At 44.7% G+C, this 19,327-nt stretch overlaps 1 long non-coding RNA gene across 1 annotated transcript; it reads right to left on the bottom strand.

Annotated features, from left to right (window-relative positions):
* Window positions 1–1,197: 1,197 nt before the first annotated feature.
* Window positions 1,198–4,220, bottom strand: LOC126212920 (uncharacterized). Its single transcript, XR_007541000.1, has 5 exons — window positions 3,501–4,220; window positions 1,880–1,996; window positions 1,637–1,707; window positions 1,440–1,515; window positions 1,198–1,344 (listed from the first exon to the last, which is right to left on the bottom strand). It is a non-coding gene; the product is annotated as an uncharacterized LOC126212920 (long non-coding RNA).
* Between the last annotated feature and the right edge of the window lie 15,107 nt (window positions 4,221–19,327).

Below are 19,327 nucleotides of genomic sequence, written 5' to 3'. Positions count from 1 at the left end.
TGACTGACTTTTTCAGTAAACAAAATGTCCATGAAAGCATCTAATAATAATTCCATGTCCCACAATGTAATTTTATTTTTTAGAGAGTGGAGCCCCTCCACACTGCCACTAGCAAAAGTTCTACAATCACCTCTGCAGTGATTAGTTTTTTTAATCAGTACAGGTCCATCAGGAGATAGAAAATGGATGAAAAATGTAACAAGAATTGAGATTTTAAGGGCAGAGGGCAAAACATGTCATGTCAAGCACCAAGGGGAAAAAATCCTCCACAACTGTTGGACAGGTAGTAAGAGCAGTAGCGGATTTCTTGCTGTCTGCAGAAGATCATGCAAGGGTAGGTCACATTAGTAAGTGGGTACCATGCAGTTTGATACTAGTGTTATAACCACCTGCACATCAGCACAAATGCATGTTGGAGCACATCAGGCTACAGTGGGGAAGGCCAGTTGCACCCTTTCTGTACTCCAACCTACTTACATTTAATGCCCGATTTAATAAAAATTATACTCTTCCATTTCTGGCACCCTTTCTAGAATACAAACTAGCAAAATTATGAGAATTTGTTGTGTTCCACCACAAAGATAGGAAAACTTCCGTGTTTTGCAAATGAAATTTAGTATTGAGCACAAGATGTTTCACCAATTCACGTTTGGCATTTTCAGTGGTTTTCCTTTCGGTCCTATTCAAGAATCCATTTCTTCCAGTAAATATTTCTCAGCAGGTAACCTATACTGCAAGTTTGCAAAGGCTGAAGTGTTGTTATCATAACAATAAAACAATTTCAGTTAACATCTGAGGAAAATAGCAGCATATATTAACAATAATATACGGATTAGTGTTAACAAACTGATGTCAGTATCATTCTAAGAAACTTGAAATTCAAAATAATTGAATGTCAGAATGGGTGCTACAGCTACCAATTTTTAAGTAAAGCAGAAAACAAAATGCTACTGTACTTATAAACTTTGAGGTGCCACATGCCTTGACACAGGCTACCAATAACCCACAAGTATTTTTGACATCTCATGCCTCACAGGTACTTAACTGGATTGCAATCTGATGATTGCTGCTATCAACATGAAAGATAATATAGTTGTATCCAGTGGCCAAATTTCAAAGCCGATACTGAAATTAAGTTCTAAGTTACAAATTCCAGTATTTACATATACATCACTGGTAATCCATTCATGTGTCATAACATTAAACTCAGTGCAAATGTACCTCCATTTTAAGCGAAAGGTCAATTTTGCCATTGTATGCAAAACACTATTACTTTATACTTCAAGTTTGCCTCTATAGGACTGTGTAACATTTGCTGCTGCTGGAAGACTATCGGAGCCATAACTGGAACAAAGAGCTCCGAGTTACCACCTGCCAATATAAACAAACTTCAATTTTAAACTGAAGGTGAAATATGTCATATGTATCCAAACCACTACCACATTATTCTTCAAGCTTCTCGCATTATGGCTGTGTGACGGCGGCTGCTGATGCTGCTGCTGCTGACTTCTGGAGCTGTAACAGAAACAAAGAGCTTTGAGTTACCATTTGCCAGTATACTCTTAAGGACTGTAACTGTACATTCATTTTAAGTGAAAGGTGAAATTTCCCACACATGTATCCAAACCACTAGTACCTTATTCTTCAAGTTTCCCATTTTATAACTGTGTGACATCTGCTGCTGGTGACTGACTTCTGGAGCTATAACTGGAACAAAGTGCTCTGACTTACTGACCGACAATATAAATTAAACACTTCAACACAAAACCACTAGTACTCTTTTAATGTAGCATAACAAATATATGCTATGCCCTACAGTTATATCTCCATTTTAAGGGGGAGTTCAAATCTGCCAAAAATGTACCCAAACTAGAATTACCTTACTGTTATAATATCCCAAGTATTAAACGGAGACTCATCTGCTGGTGTTGGTGTGCCTCTCGCTCCTCTTCCAAACTACTGGTGCCAAGGATCACCTCTACAGGAAGGGTTTCACCTACAGAAAAATAGGTTTCATATCAGCATAAGCACAATAGAAATGATGCCATATTATTTTTGGTGATATATATTACAATGTTTGCGTATAGTATTCTACATGGTACTTGCAGCTTGAATATTTACTTCAAACAAGTTGACAATTGACTCAGTTTTAGTAATGACTATAGCTTCAAGGGAAATACGGAAGCGTCCGATCCCGCCCGTCTGCTTTGACCCATGACGTCACAAATATGGCGGAAATCTAAAACAAACACACACACTTTCCACAAGAAGCCTAATGACACTAACGGGACAAGCGCGGGAAATGGGGTGTTTTGCGTGGGGGGGCAAACTAAATGTAAACAAATTTAGACGCCTTGCGTAGCTACAACGTGTAAGTGAAGACAGCCATGCATGAATACCCACCCACCTCCCCAGGGGTAGTAACCCATGCAACCCATAGAAGATAAAGATGCTACAGTAGCTGATTAGTGTTTTTTGTCTTTTTTAAAAAAAAATCTCACGGGATAGAACGAACAGATCAGAACAGAAATTGGAGGAAACAGATAATTAAAATAAGTAATAAGTGTTCTAAAATTAAAAAAAAATCTCACGAGATAGAACGAACAGATCAGAAAAGTAAAGAAAATAAAACAGAACTGGAGACAGCCACACTCAAACCAAACTCCGCGCCGTCATGACGTCACACACGACAACACCCTTACGTCACGGGTCAAAGCCGACGCGTGGGATCGGTCGCTTCTGTCGACCCGTTTCAAGTTTCTTCTTTAATCCTAGCAACACCAACACATTTTCAATAATGTGTATTGGGGGGAAGGGAGGGTACTGTATTTCCACCCTAAAAAAATATCTTAATTGTTGTTGACATATATTTTAAACAAATACTGATCTATAAGTAGGGCCCTGAACTTCAAAATATTCAATATGACTGTCACTGTGGAAAGTCACATGTACTATTAACGTGTCAAATTTTTGGGTTAAGTTTAACCACAAAATTTAAAACATTTATGGAATTCAGTTGAAGACTGCATTAAAAACAATTATACTTTTCAAAATTTTAAAATATGAAACAGTATCTAATTCCCCCCTTTCCCGGCATCGTCAGGGTTAAAAACAAATGATACACAGGAATGAGCACTGATACAATCTGCTATCCGATTAGTTACTAATAATTGCGAGACAACAGTTCATATATCACACAGTGGCATTTTATTAGCACTATCGTTATTACACCTGCAACAATAACTTCCAATTAAATAATTAAGTATTCCGGCACCATATGCAACATAATTTAATGTTTGAAAATGTCAAGGCAAACAGGTGCGGTGGTATTGACAGCTTAAGTAGTCACGACAAATGAAAACTTGCGTGTAAAAATGCACAACGCACCACACTGTATAGTATGCTCTTATTTTAAAAAAATTAATAAAATAAAAAATAAATGATTATGCATGCACTGAAATAACCGTAATTGCAATAAATATATTTTTTTCATTACTCACCCAAATCTAGCTCCGAAGGTGTTTGTGAAGAGAAATTCACAATTAAATGTGATTTCTGAAGATGTTTTTTTAAATTCGTCGTCGTCGATTTGTACGATAATTTCTTGCCGCACAAAGTACATTTCGCAAACTCTCGATCAAGAGTTTCGAAATATGACCACATTTCGCTTGTCCTCGACCTCTTCATGTTGGCAACTATTGGTAGTAATATCAACAACACAAAGAAAAACAAGAACGCGGAACGAAAGTCAATACCCTGTAACGCAACCAAAGGCCGGAAAAATAGTGACACCTGTTCCGGAACACCAAGAATTGCAGAGAAATGAGATGATAGATTCCCGTTATTTGCCATCCCCTCTCCCCGATGGCCCACCGTCGTTTCCGTAGCAGTACGAAAATATTTGTTCGCTCCAGTTACTATCCTCTCTGGAAATATCACCTGGAACTACGACCTTTAACTGGAGTCACCGAGTCAGGAACGTCTACACACACAGTTATTCCGTTACCAGCTTCCAGGTTACCTGTGGTGGTAGCCCGATAACTGCCAGAGAACTAGAACTACGAGCCAATAACGATAACTGCCAGAGGAGAATACCGGTCTCTGACAGTTATTTCCATAGTCGCTCGAATTCCTTAGTAACTTTCCTTGTACTACGCGTCCAAGCTAAATTAACACGTAAGGCGGTGGCTCAAGGGATCGACTGTACTTGTTAATGCCTGTACTGCAGCTCCTATCAGTCACGGCTCGGACATTAACTTTATTTAATTGTTTATGCTAAAAGTAACGAAGGCCCACGAAATAGTACACAGTTCTTATCAACAGATGGCGCGCAGTCTCACAGTTACTCCCATGGTCTATAGAACGCCTTCCAAATGCGCAGTACGATCTTCGGTCAACAGATGGCGCGAGGCACTGTTGACACTAAACAGTTATTGAAATAACTGCCAGAATCAGAGGAACGGTTATCGCAGTAACCGTTACTTCTCAGTAACCCGTTATTTCTATCAGTTACGTTATTTTTTGCCACCTCTACAGGTAAGGGAAGGGAGGCAGAGACTGAGAGCATTCGAGTCTCAAGCAGGCAAATACGCCAATACTCAGGGTGCGGCGTGGGGTACAAAACTGTTGTCTTCACACATTTAGAGCTCTTAGTAGAAAGTGGTTTATGTTTTTGTTATAAATTAATATTGCATCTTCTTTAAGCATGAATACAGGGGACACTAAGTCTCAAAGTCTTCCCTCACTCTACGCCACTGAAAATGATTCTAAAACAAGTGCAAGTAGGGATAAAACTCATGAATCCAGTGGCAAGCTACAGCACACTCGTGAAAAAACGCTTTTGACGTTGCATAGAACTGCAGCTTACCGCCTTTATATTCACGGAATATAAACACATAGATTCACACTTACGAAGCACAGACGCGTACCTCTACATGCAAAAGGGACCGACGCCCAATTTGTCATTCCGTAGGTCTACTGTGTCTTAGTCATTGTCGTCTGTTGCCACTAGTACGAACTTCATCTTTATATTATTCTAAGTGGGGCAATTAACTGCCAAATAGTGTAAACTCCAAGCCCTGTAAGCCAAAAACACTGTCAGAACTGCTACCATACATTAAATTTGCCTTTAAAGACTTTTCATCCAATGACATACGCACTAGTTTATCAGTGTCGGAGAAATGCTGTAACTTCTGCTTTAAAAGGTGGAACATATTGTCACTTATCCCACATTTTATTTGTATGCCTTCCATATACCTGTGTAACGTGCACACTGATGGAAACATAAAACATTCTGACAAAACCTGTATGCCTGAGTGCTGTAATATAATAAATTTAGAGTGAACAGCTTAGTTTTGTCTTTCCATCTTGCACATGGTATGCTAATCTGGTTTTACAACAAGCCAATTGCATCTAGTTTTAAACACTGGGATTCTACAGTCTTCAAAATTAGTTTCCCCCTTCACTTGATCCTTTTTATACAGTTTCTGTGACTGTCTGCACTTAAAATGATAGGCACTGTCCTTGTACCATAACAGTTTTTCGCGAAGTCTAGCTATCTGCACAATCTCATTCTCCACACACATTTTATAAACACGAATAACTGCACTTAATTAAACCATTTCATCGTCAACGCATATCTGTGTTGTCGATTCAGATGAATCTGGCACTGATATATGGAGAGTTGAACCGATTGCTCTTGTGCCATAGGAGTGTTTCACAGCTTTAGACGGATTGTCGAACATTTGTGGCAGTCTCCTCTTCATAATCAGTTGAGATGGCGTATTTGGAATGTCAAACAGTGTGGTTAACTGCATTCCACAAGAGTTTTTTATTCATGAATTGGTTTCTTTCCACGTGCAGTGGACAAAACTCAACATTATTATAAATGTAAATAGGGTCTTTCTTCATAGGCACTTCTTGTCTCCTATTCACTAGCCATTTACTACTTCTAAAACTAAACTTTTTTTTTCTTTATTGTTACTTCGCTCCCCAGAATGGGGCGGGCTGACAGCGGCACAATATGCCGCTCTTCAGCCAAGAGAGTTACAGAAAAAACATAGTCAAATGAGAAAATAACACATAACATAGAATGGTATAAAGTGATGAATAAACATGAACAAAAATAGATGAATATAAACGGTAGATTTAGAAACAAAATAGATGAGAGCCACACACACATACAGAGAATCAACACTGTGTCAACACATAAACAAAGAAACACCACACTGTGGGAACACAAATGAATGATGCTGGCGACACTGTTGGTGCTGGTGGAACAGAGCACTGCACACGGCACTGGAGTAACACTGACCCCACAACGAAAACGTTAAAAATCATGGTATTGTAGGGGACCTACCACTGGGTTAAGGGAGGATGGGGGAAGAAAAGGGGGAGAGACGCTAGGGGGGTAGGAGGCGGGGAGGAAGGGGCAGTGCAGGGGAGAAGGAAAGGAGCTGGAAGCCTGGGGGGGGTGAAAAGGAAAGAGAAGGTGTTGGCCTGGGGAAAAGGAGAAAGAAGGGAAGGGGGAGAGGGAGGGAGAGAGGGAGCCCTGAGTAGGGGGAATAATGAGGGTTTGGATCTGGTAGGAGGGGTAGATGGAAGGCACAAGGACATCATTTGGGAGGGGGAGTTGGTGGAAGCCACCTTGGGCGAGGGTATGGAGCATGTGGAGATGGAGACCAGGCAGGACACTGTGGTACAGGCAGGGCAGTGGACTAGGGTGGGAGAGGATGGGAGAAACCAAAGGATGGGGGGATCCAGTTTGCAGGAGACATATAGGATATGTATTTGTTCTAGGAACAGGAGGAGATGGGGGAAAGGAATCAGATCATAAAGTATCCATGTGGGGGCAGGAGACGGATGCAGTAAGCGAGGTGGAGAGCATAGTGCTGAAGGACTTGGTGGGATTTGCAGTAGATTGGGGGGGGGGGCAGAGATCCAAACTGGGTGGGCATAGCATAGGATGGGGCGGATGAGGGACTTATAGGTATGTAGGATAGTGGAAGGGTCTAATTCGCATGTTCGACCAGAGAGGAGTTTGAGGAGACAGAGGCGGTTACATGGCCTTGGTTTGGACTGTGAGGAGATGGGGGTCCTGGAAAGGCAGCGGTCGAGGATGATGCCAAGGAACTTGAGGGTGGGAGTGAGGGCAATGGAGCGGCCATAGATGGTAAGGTAGAAATACAGAAGGCGGAAGGAGGGGGTAGTATGGCCTATGATGATTGCCTCAGTCTTTGAGAGATTAATCTTAAGGAGCCATTGGTTGCACAAGGTGGTGAAAAGGTCAAGGTGTGACTGGAGGAGGCGCTGGGAATGTAGGAGGGAGGGGGCAAGAACAAGGAAGGTGGTATCATTGGCATATTGCAGAGGATGGTGGTGGGGACTGCAGCATGTCTGCCACATATAAGAGGTAGAGGAGAGGGGAAAAGACAGAGCCTTGGGGCACACCCGCCGAGGGGTAGAAGGTAAAAGTGGTGGAGTTGCAGATGGTAACATAGGAGGGGCAGTGAGAGAGGAAGGAGGCTACATTCAAGGTCAAGGGACACAGAGCCTTGGGGCACACCCGCCGAGGGGTAGAAGGTAAAAGTGGTGGAGTTGCAGATGGTAACATAGGAGGGGCAGTGAGAGAGGAAGGAGGCTACATTCAAGGTCAAGGGACACAAAGATGGCAGAGTGACAGGAATTGAGGTCAGTGGAAAGGAAGTGTGTCAGGTGGAGGACGAGATCATCGGCAGAGAAGGAAGGTCAAAAGCCACATGGGGTCAATGGAAGGAGACAGTGCTGGTGGAGGAGTGGTGGATGCGGCGGGTAAGGATGGATTCCAGGACTTCGCTGAAGACTGATGTGAAACTGATAGAGTGGTAGGAAGAGGTGTTGGAAGGGGGTTTGGCAGGTTTGGGAAACATAAGGATCTGGGAAGTCTTCCACAGGTCGGGGTAGAAGTTGGTGGAGAGGATAACATTAAAGACGGTGGCTAGTACTGTAACGAAGGAGAGGGGGCTTTTTTGAGGTTGTGGTATGTAATACGATGGTGACCGGGAGCTGTGTTGCATTTGGTGTGTAATGTGGTGACGATTGGGGTATTGAGATTGGTTGGTGGTGTGGCCCCCAAGTACTGGAAGCTAGGAGCAAGTGGGGGGAGAAAAGTGTCAGTGAGGTCCTGGATGTCAGGGAAGAGGGAATAATCAAATCATGGATCATCAGGGATGGAAAGGACATCAGACAGGTGGGATGTAAAATGATTGGCCTTACTGGTATTGTCCAGGAAGAAGGTTTTGTGTCAGTAGGGCGGTGGACGGTTAACTAGTACTTCGAGGAATTAATAGGCAGTGAAGCATTAAGACTGGTGCATGTCTGTCACCAGGACTGGCGGTTTTTGGCCATGAGCATGTTTCTAATATGGTGTTGGAGTTGCCAGAGGTGGAGGAGTGTGTCCCGGTTCCAGGTTTGGAAGAAGAAGCGGTAAAAGCGATGGGATTCGTGGAGGAGGAGTATGGCCTGTGGTGGTAACGTAGGACAGTGAGGGTGGTTAGTTTTGGTGGGGATGAGCACCTCAATGGCCTCCGACAAAGTCCAGTGGAGAAAGGAAGTGGCATGGATGATGTCATCAGGGTGCTGGTAGGTGAGAGAATGGCGTCCGAACTGGGTATTTAAGGTATCCCGGTAGGCATCCCAGTCAGCACGGGAGTCCTCATGGACGAGACTCGGGGGCGGGTCTGGGTCGTGGGCTGAGTAAGGGCGAGGTCTGCCTGGTAGGGTGAGCAGTATCGGAAGGTGATTGCTACCTAAAGGGTCAAGGATGTCTGTAGTAATTCCCCCAAGGAGGTTTCGAGGGGCACAGACTACATCGGGAGTGGTATTGGATTCTGGGCAGGTATGTTGAAGGAGAGGGGGGAGGTCACCTTGGAGGGTGGCAATAAACCAATGCCACCGCCATAGCTGTGTGCATGTGCGGCTGTGGATGTTGAGGTCGGCGGCAATCATGTAGGAGTAGAAGCTGCGGTCTATGTGGGCGAGGAAATCATATGGGATCGGGGTATTAGGGCGGATATAAATGGTGGCACAGGTGACGGTAAGGCCAGGGAAGAAGAGACTGAGAATCATGTGTACAGTAGGGTCATTAAAGAGAGGTTCAGGTCGAACAGGGAGATGGCAGAGGTGGCCAATGACAACTCCACCACGCAGAACAGGAAGGGGATTGTTGGTGCGGTGAAAGGTATACAGAGAGGTGTTAATTGTGTGAGTAGGCTGAATAAAGGTTTAATTGCGGATGAAGGCATCCACGTGGTCGTGGGGGAGGGTGTGGAGTAGGAGATGTTTGTTGATGAGGAGGGAGCGAATATTGTTGAACAGAATACGGTGCTGCCGTCGCACCTTAGCAGGGAGCCTAGACTACATAAAACTAATTTTTTTTCTTTACTGTTATTTTAACACCTAACATAAAAAGGTGGGCCAGCAGCGGCAATAATACGCCGCTGTTCGGCCACAGACAGTACAAACAGAATCAAGGAAGACATAGAAACACAAAACATAATGGTGGACAAAAACAGTAGACACAGGAGCAAAAAAAAAAAAAAAACACGAAGCTGTTCACAGGTGTAGAAAAATAAAAAACTGTCAGCACTGACGGTTGAGATGACCCACGTGAATGATGGAACGTGGGCAGTGAAAACACTGAAGCACTAACACATGATGACAAACACACAGAACTGATGGCGATGATGCCCAGTGCGCGAATGTTCACTTGACGTGTGCGAGTCTGGGGACTTGTCAAAAGGGAAAGGTAGGGGAGCAGGGAGAGGGGAGAGTGTAGATGCCAGGGGCAGAAGAGAAGGGGGGGGAAGAACGAAGCTACAGGGGTGTAGGTGAAGCCTGGGAGTAGGAGGGGGGAGGAAGGGAGGAGGGAGAGAATGGAGAGAGGGTGCCCTAGGGAAAAAACACAGGAAGTGGAAGAGGAGGATCAAAGTTGATAGGAGGGGGAGATGGAGGGGATGAGAGCATCATCAGGGAGGGGAAGCTGGTGCAAACCAGCTACAGAGAGGGTGTGGAGAGTGGAGAGATGGAGAGCAGATGGGACGTGGGAATACAGGCGCGGCAGTGGACAGGGGTGGGAGAGGATGGGAGAGACAAGCAGGTGAGGGGGATCAAGTTTAAGGGTGGTGTAGAGGATCCATATCTGTTTGAGGAAAAGGAGGAGGTGTGGGAACAGAAGAACGTCATTGGGGATCCACGTGGGGGAGGGGAGATGGATGCAATAGGTGAGGTGGAGAGCATGTTGTTCTTGGATTTGAAGGGATTTGTGAAAGGTAGGAGGGGCGGAGCTCCAGACAGAGTGGTCATAGCAGAGGATAGTGTGGATGACGGATTTATAGGTATGGAGGATGGTGGAGGGATCCAGACCTCATGTGCGGCCAGAAAGGAGCTTGAGGAGACATAGTTGAGAGCGTTCCTTGGCTTGGATTGTCCAGAGATGGAGGGTCCAGGAGGCGAAGGTCAATTGTGACGCCAAGGTACTTGAGGGTGCGGATGAGGGCGATAGGACGGCCATAAATGGTGAGACATAAATTAAGGAGATGGAAGGAAGGGGTGGTTTTGCCTACAATGATCGCCTGGGTTTTAGAAGGATTGACCTTGAGCAACCACTGGTTACACCAAGTGATGAACCGGACGAGATGGGATTGGAGAAAGTGTTGGGAGCGTTGCAGGGTGGGGGCGAGGGTGAGGAAGGTGGTGTCATCGGTGTACTGGAGAAGGTGGACAGGGGGTGTAGGCAGTGGCGTGTCTGTCTTGTACAGAAGGTAGAGAAGTTGGGAGAGGACGGAGCTTTGGGGCACACCAGCAGAGGGGTAGAATGTGTAGGAATCCGTGTTACGAATGGTGCAAAAGTAAACATAAATGGTCAATATAAATGTAATTTGCAAGCAAATCCTGAAGACGCAGTTTTGTAACATGATGGTATATACCTCTCAGGGTCCTTAGGAAACCTAAAACAAGACAGATGTGTTATCTTCTTCTTGTTGTTCCTGCAATTTACGCTACCGCTCCCATTTGTAAAAACTATTATACAAACTAAAATAAACAACTACTATTCGCTCTCGCTTTCTCGATCGCGCTGAACTCAACCGTTAACTTACTGGCCGCTTGGCGCGCTTCTGGCGTAGTAGGAGACAAAACCGAGGCAAAGTGTCGCATCTGTTATGTTAGACTGTGGCTTTATGCCGAATAGCTCGGACCTGCCCTCTGTCGGTGTCAGTCCGTACTACGTGGTGCCGGCTGCGAGCATCTGCCACCAGCTGCTATTCTCTGACGTCAGTATCTTGTACCACGTGGAGCCGCCCTTGTGCAGACTCCCCGCCTTTACACGACCTGCAGTCTTTTGCTGCCCTGTTCCTTCACAGCTGAACGTTATGGTCAGACAGACTGCAACCTTTTTTTCTCGTTTATGATCACTACACTACTGGATCGAAAAAAGACTGATCCCGAATCAGTTGGTATGAAAATAGGAGTTCGTAGCCGATACCATAGCACGTTTCATTGGATAAGACGCAACATGTCAAATAATTCTGTGTGTAGCAGCTCTCTTTGACGGTATGGTGCTGTTTGCGGCTGGTGCACAGAAAACGCCGGAAATTTGGGTAACAACCTAAGATATTACTACTCTTGAAATTCAATTACAAGACTAAGAAAAAAGTATGCACAGGCAAATAATTGATAAAATTCGTAGAAACTAAGCGTGAGTTTTTATCTCTACGGCAGGGGTTCCCAACAAAATTATCTCGAGGACCCCCTCATCGAGCATGATTGGTACCTTGTCATATCACAGTATCAAATACCTAAAAAGCCAAATTAAGAGTCTTTTTATATGTTTCCTATTTTTGTAACTTAGAAAAAACACTGACATATTCATTATTGAAATAATATTGAGCTTAAAACTTTTTCAATTTAACCATAATTGCTATTGTTAAATTTTTGATTATTGCTCAAAATCTTTGTCTTCAGATGTTGGTGTTTAGTATAACAAACTCCTTAAAAAAATAAAAAATTGAGTATGGACTGAAAATGTCAGGAAAAATTTAAAACTTAATGTATTGGTCTTTCAAGTGTACTACTCTTGAGATTGCATTGAGGAGACATGTGTGAAAAATAAGGAAACACTAATTTCATACAAGGTATTATTTATTTGAAAAAATACGGTTGCAACAGAGTACTCCATCCGTAAACAGTTAGTTTTAATTTTCAGTTCTTAGTGAGATCAGTTCAATCTGACCTTTGGGTCCATTATTTCTGAAATATTAGGTTCCAGACTTGAAACTTTCACTCTGAGATCCGACCACATGTCGAGCCAATTCCTATATGTGTTATTCATGAAACACATAGAGGAAAATGCTTACCTTTACCGATACGTGGTTGCAAATGGAAGGTTCTTTTTCACTGCTTATCTTCAAGTTTCTTGTAGTCCTTGCGTGCTGATGCCCAGAAGTCTGTAATTCAACACCGATGAAAATGTTTATTATTGTACCACAGCTGGCCAAATCCACAAGCCTCGGATTTTGTTTATTTCTTCACAGCTGAAGGGATTTCGTATCCATCTGTCGTCAGGGTCAGGTTCAGGGAAATACTCTTTAAAAGCGGTGGCTAGGCTGCGTAGATTCTCGGATACATTGATCTTGATCTGGTCAGGCAAACTCTCCTGTGATGACTCCAAGAATTGTTTTAAAGTAGAAAAGTTAGGGAGTGACTCGTTTTCTCTCCTTGACGCCCAGATCTGACACTCTTTGACCATAGCACTAATCTTATCCTCAACTTTGATCATATCTACATTTTTTCCTTGTGAAGTTTAACATATTCAAGTGTTCAAACGCTTCAGTTAAGGACGCAACTGAGCAAAGCCAAGAGAAGTTAGTGAGAAAATCCGCGTACTTTGTGTCAAGAAGGAAGACACGAAACTTCGTCTCTAAGTTAAAAAAATCTTGACGAGATCCTACCTAGAGAAAGCCGTCTTACTTCCGTATGAATAAGAAATTGCTCATGCTCACTGCCGATCTTTTTACACAAGAAAGAAAATAATCTGGATTGCAGATGTCGAGTTTTAATGTAGTTGATGACTTGAAGTACATCGTTAAATATCTTTTGCAATCTTTTTCCTACCAAGGCTTCACGATGGATACAGCAGTCAGTCCATTTCACCTCAGGGGCTACTGCTTTGATACGAGCTAGAAGTCCTGTTTTTTTGCCAGCCATTGACTTTGCTCCATCTGTCGACATGCCCACACATTTTTTGCAGGTGACATCGTGTTCATTGAGATAAGTATTCAATACAGTAAAAATATCGTCTGCTCTTGTACGCAGTTGTTCGCATGAAAAAAGAAAAGTTTCAAACACTTGGTCCTCCCAGAAGAATCGTGCGAAAACCAACATTATAACTTTTTTTTGATGTGTCTGTGCTTTCATCCAATTGTAGAGCGTACATGTCACTCATGCAAAGTCTAGCCAGCAATGTTTCTTCGATATTAACTGCCATATCAGTAATTCGTCATCGAACAGTATTATTTGAGAGCGGGACAGTTCCTATTACCTTAGCAGCTGCATCACCTAACATTCTTTTGCAAAGTATTATTGCTGATGGCAGTATAAGTTCCTCAGCAATTGTTTGGTTTTTCCCACATTTAGCAACAAGCTGAGCCACCTCATAAGACACAAGGGTTGCATTTTCATTCACATTTGCACCACAGTGTTTGGTAATTGTTTTACGCGATGTTTTCAACTCTCCTAATTTATTTGTCAAAAAATTTAATGACTTACATTTGTACTCTGGGTGAGTTTTTTAAAATGGCGCCGGAGTTTTGCTGGTTTCATATATTTCTTAGAAAGGCTTTCATAGCAAATTATACATTGAGATTCAGGCTGTAGCTCGGTCCAGTAAACGTAAAATCGATTTCCAAGTAATCAGAGTTGTATTTTCTAATTTTTCCAATAAGCTTAACACTGATCTTCGAAGGGTTAGGTTCAAGGGACGCCGACGATTTAGGTTCAATGGACACTGACAACTTCGGTTCGAGAGTCACTGACTTACTTGCTTGAACATCAAATGCAATATCTTCCTCTTCATGTTTTAATGAAACACTTTTTAACCAACGGTCGATTTTTAACTGTAGCATCCGCGAAAACATCGCTTTACAAACACTATTGTTTTAATACAGATTATTGAATATATAAACAACATGGTCTGTGAAAGCACTGGCAATAAATTTAACAATGGCCTATTGTCGTCTGAAAAGCGAGTTTCTGTGCAAAGTGACTGGCAGTTGTCAGCTGCAAAGAGGCAGCACGCGCAGTCAATCGTCACACAGCAGAACTATATGCCTCTATCTAATTCTAGTTTTGCGCTAGAGTGTGCTAGTGTCAGTTGGCTCTAGGGAGACGCCAGAAGCGGTCAAAACAAAAAATCTGTTATCATACGAAATATATTTAATATACCTTTTATCCTAATAGCATCTTGCAGACCCCTCTGGCATAGCTCGCGGACCCCTGGGGGTCTGCGGACCACCTGTTGGGAACCACTGGTCTACGGTAACTGAAGATGATGATGAATAGCTGGGCAGGGAAAGGAGTAAACTCTTAGGACCTCAAAAACTAAGTGTCTCATTTGTTCAAAAGGGGATGTTTGGAAATACTTCAAGTAGCAATTTTGTTGGTTTTCAGCAAAGAGATATGATGATGGACATTAAACACAAGTATTTATCAAAGAGCTGAGTGTTGTAGTGTTGTAGTGAGAGCAATGTGAAGATGCGTGATGGCAGGGGGAGAAAGGAAACCACAGAAATGGGCCAGAAACCACACAACTGGGCCAGAAACCACATTGCTCAAGTTGACGAAAATGCAGCTAAGAAGGCAATAATGAATTAGAAACAAAATGGCGTTTGCAGCGACGCGAATTCATGATAGGAACAGGTTCCTCACTGCCTTTGTACCAACCCGAAATAAAGATATACATCAACACGCAAATTGGTGACGTGCACAGACACGAACACTTGTACCATTCTTACAATACATTCTTTGGCGCGAATATAGTGATTCACACCGCTTCAAATATTCGTTACAGAACAGTAGCGGTCAGTTGCCTATTGTCTCAAGATCTTTTTGTTTTTCCTTTATTGTATTTCAATGCCCCCATCTGGGGCAGGCTGGCAGCAGCATATGCGCTGCACTTCAGCCGAAAGACAAGAATTATTCAAAAGAATACACTTAAAATAATAGAAAGGAGAAAATATGGTGTACATAGATATAAAAAAGGGGGAAAAGTACGGAAGAGAAGAGACAAGAAGGGGGCAACTGTAAAAATGAGATAAAAACTGCAATAAAAGTAGCGCACACAAAACAAAATCACACACAGGATTATAAGAGTAACGACGTAATACATAACAATCACTGGCAGTAACGCTATGTATAAGTCCAGCACCCAATTAAAATCACAGCTCTTGACACACAGGAGAACAGCACCAAACACAACACTGACGTAGCACGCTGATGACGATGAGCAAACAGAGGATCTGCCAGGGGCATGGAGATGAGGGACAAGGGAAGATGGGAAGGAGGGATGGAGAGGGGAGGAGATGGACGGGGGCGTGCCGAAGAGGGCTGGGGAGGAAAGAAGTGGGAGGTTCAATATGGCTCTGAGCACTATGCGACTTAACATCTGAGGTCATCAGTCGCCGAGAACTTAGAACTAATTAAACCTAACTAACCTAAGGACATCACACACATCCATCCCCGAGGCAGGATTCGAACCTACGACCGTAGCGGTCGCTCGGTTCCAGACTGTAGTGCCTAGAACCGCACGGCCACTCCGGCCGGCAGACGTGGGAGGGAAACAGACGAGGAGGGGGTGCAGGGACTCAGGGGGGAAGGAGAAAAATCCATTCTGGGAGGAGGAGGGGAGAGGAATAGGGGGCCCTGGGGAATGGGGGGAACAAGGCCAGCCTACAGTTGCAAGGAACGGTAGATGTCATGCCGCAGTTCAATGTCAATGAGGGCTGTTGCTGGAAATTGGCCTTATAAACGAAATGGGGGGTGTGGAGGTGGAGGGAGGGAGGAATACAGCAATACAGGCACAGCAACAGGCAGGGAGTGGAGAGGAAGGAGGAAACCAGGAGGTGGGGTGGATCAACCTGCAGTGTAAGGGATGTGGAGATGTTGGAGGAAAAGGAAGAGGTGGGGGAAGGGGATGAGGTCATATAGGAGACACATGGGGGAAGGGAGGCAGATATTGAAGGCAAGTTGGAGGAGATGGCGTTCTAGGATTTCAGGACCTTATAGAAGTGGAAGGGAGCGGAAATCCAGGTAATGCTGGAATAGCAGAAGATAGGACCAATGAGGGATTTGTAGGTGTGGAGGATGGTGGAAGGATGCGATCCCCATGTCCAGCCAGATAGGAGTTTCAGGAGACAGAGGTGGAAATGGGCTTTCTGCTGGTCATGAGATGAGGGATCCAGGTGAGTTGATGGTCGACAGTGAGGTCAATGTATCTGAGGGTGGGGGTAAGGTTGATGGGGCAACCATAAATGGTGAGGTGGAAATTGTGGAGACAGAAAGAGTGGGTGGTGTGGCCTATGATGATTGTTTGGGTTTTACAGGGGTTGACATGAAGGAACCACTCATTACACCAAGTGGTGAACTGGTCAAGGTGCGTTTGGAGGGCGCATTGGGATCGTTGAAAGGTAGGATAGAGAGCTAGAAATGCGATGTCATCAGCGTATTGGAAGGTGGCTGGGCATATTAGTGGTGTACAGGAGATAGAGGAGAGGGGAGAGGTGAGAACCCTGGGGGATGCCAGTAGTGGGATAAAAGATATGGGATTTGGTATCATGGAGGGTGACATAGGAAGGATGGCGTGAGGGGAAGGATGTGACCAGCTGGGCAGAATTGATAGGCAGGGTGGAGGTTTGGCATTTAAAGAGGAGACCGAGATAGCATACATGGTCGTAGGCGTTTTGGAGGTTCAAATGGTACAAATGGCTCAGAGCACCATGGGACTTAACATCTGAGGTCATCAGGCCCCTAGAACTTAGAGCTACTAAACCTAACTGCCGGCCGAAGGGGCCGTGCGGTTTTAGGCGCTGCAGTCTGGAACCGCGAGGCCGCTGCGGTCGCAGGTTCGAATCCTGCCTCGGGCATGGATGTGTGTGATGTCCTTAGGTTAGTTAGGTTTAACTAGTTCTAAGTTCTATGGGACTGATGACCTCAGAAGTTGAGTCCCATAGTGCTCAGAGCCATTTGAACCATTTGAAACCTAACTAACCTATGGACATCACACACATCCATGCCTGTGGCAGGATTCGAACCTGCGATTGTAGCGGTCGTGCGGTTCCAGACTGAAATGTCTAGAACCGCTTGGCCACTCCAGCCAGCTTTTGGGAGGTCGAGGGAAATGAAAACAGCAGAGCGACGGGAGTTAAGCTGGAGGGAGAGAAGGTGGACGAGGTTAAGGAGTTGGCCTTTGGCAGAGAAGGTGGGTCAGAAACCACACTGGGTAAGGGGGAGGAGTTGGTGCTGATTAAGGTGCTGATGGATGTAATGGGAGAGGATGGATCTGAAGACCTTACTGAAGATGGAGGTCTGGCAGATGGAAGAGGTGACGGAAGGTGGTTTATTGAGTTTGAGGAGTAAGAGGATGCAGGAGGACGGTGGAGAGGATGACATTGTATAAATTGGCAAGGAGAGTCAGAAAGGAGAAGGGGTGTTCTGTAAGGTGGTGGTAGGTGACACAGTGTTGACAGGGCCCATGTTACGTTTGGACTGGAGGATAAGTTTAATTTCGTTTGCTGTGATTGGAGTGTTGACATTGGAGAGGGGCAAGTGCCACAAGTACTGGAGACTTGGAGCAAGTGGAACGAACGAGGTATCTGTGTGGGGAAAAGACAATAATCAAAGTGTGGATCATGAGGGATGGAGAAGACCTCAGAAAGGTGGGAAGCGAAGTGGTTGGCCTTACTGAGATTATTGGGAAGGAGTGGTCGTTATAGAGAAGGATGTAGTGGGGTGCATAATGGGAGCCAGTGAGATGGACCAGTACTTTGAGGAGTTGGTAGGGAGGGTGTTATTGAGTGGCCTGTCCTGGCGCTTTTTTGCTGCAATAAGGTTCTGTAAGTGTCACTGTATTTGTTGGTGCTTTTGGAGTGTATCCCTGTCACGAGTGTGCATGAAGGAGCAATAGATGCGGCTGGATTCACAGAGGAGGACAGCCTGTGGAGGGAGAGTGTGATGGTCTGAGCGGATGGTTTTAGTTGGAAAATGGGCCTCCATGGCATCAGTAATGGCCTTCTGAAGGAAGGACGTGGTGTGGATGATGTCGTTAGGATTGTGATCGGTAAGATGGTGGTCTTCCACATGGGTGGCGATGGATTCCCAGTAGGCATCCCAGTTGGCGCAATGGTAGTCATGAACTACCTTGAGAGGGGCTGATGGGCAATGAGCCAGAGGGGAGTGGTGAGTAGATATGGTGAGAAGGATGGAGAGGTGGTCACTACCTGTGGGGTCAAGGATGTCTATGGCGATACACTAAAGGAGGTTGGCAGAGGCAATGACAACATTGGAGGGTCGTGTTGCTTTCGGGCAGGTGTGCCAGAGAAAGGTAAAAACGTCTCCTTGGATCTTGAGGAAGAACTGATGCCACCACCAAAGTGCGGCAGGGGAGCAGCTATGGATGTTGATACTGGTGGCAGTCAGATAGGTGGAGAACATGGGGTCAATGTGTGAGATATAGGTAATAGGAGCAGTGGAGAGAACATAGGTGGTGGTGCAGGTAATGGTGCAGGAGGGAAGGAGACGTTGAGGATAAGGTGTTTGGTGGGCTCATTGGGGAGGGGCTGTAACCAGACGAGGAAGTGCAGATAGTATGGGGGGGCTGGAGAAAGGTTTCATTCAGGAGGAAGGTGTCGATCCAGTATTAAAAGAGGGTGTTCATCAGTAAGTATTTGTTGGTGTGGAAGAAGTGGATTTTCTGGAATAGGGTGCGACACTCGTGCCATGCCATGATGGGAAGATACGGGGGTGAGGAGAGAGGAGGTAAGAGGCTTAAACTAGGGTGTCAAGGCGAGTGAAGGTGAAGTGGGCGTGGTTGTGGGAGTAAGTGGCGGAGGTGTTCAGGTGAAAGAAGGAGCAGGCAGTGAGGGAGATATGTTTGTGGGTGTGGGGGCGTTAGAAAGGGAGAATATTTTGGAGGACTATGGTGAGGAACTGGATGATGTCTTCAGCAGTGGGAGGTGGACAAAGGGAATTGTTGAGGTGGATCAGAGGGATCAATGGGATGGACAAGGACAGTAAACTT

Source organism: Schistocerca nitens, chromosome 11 (assembly GCF_023898315.1).
Source record: "Schistocerca nitens isolate TAMUIC-IGC-003100 chromosome 11, iqSchNite1.1, whole genome shotgun sequence".
NCBI lineage: Eukaryota > Metazoa > Arthropoda > Insecta > Orthoptera > Acrididae > Schistocerca > Schistocerca nitens.
Note: the sequence above shows the minus strand (reverse complement) of the source record. Positions and strands in the feature narration are given on the sequence as shown.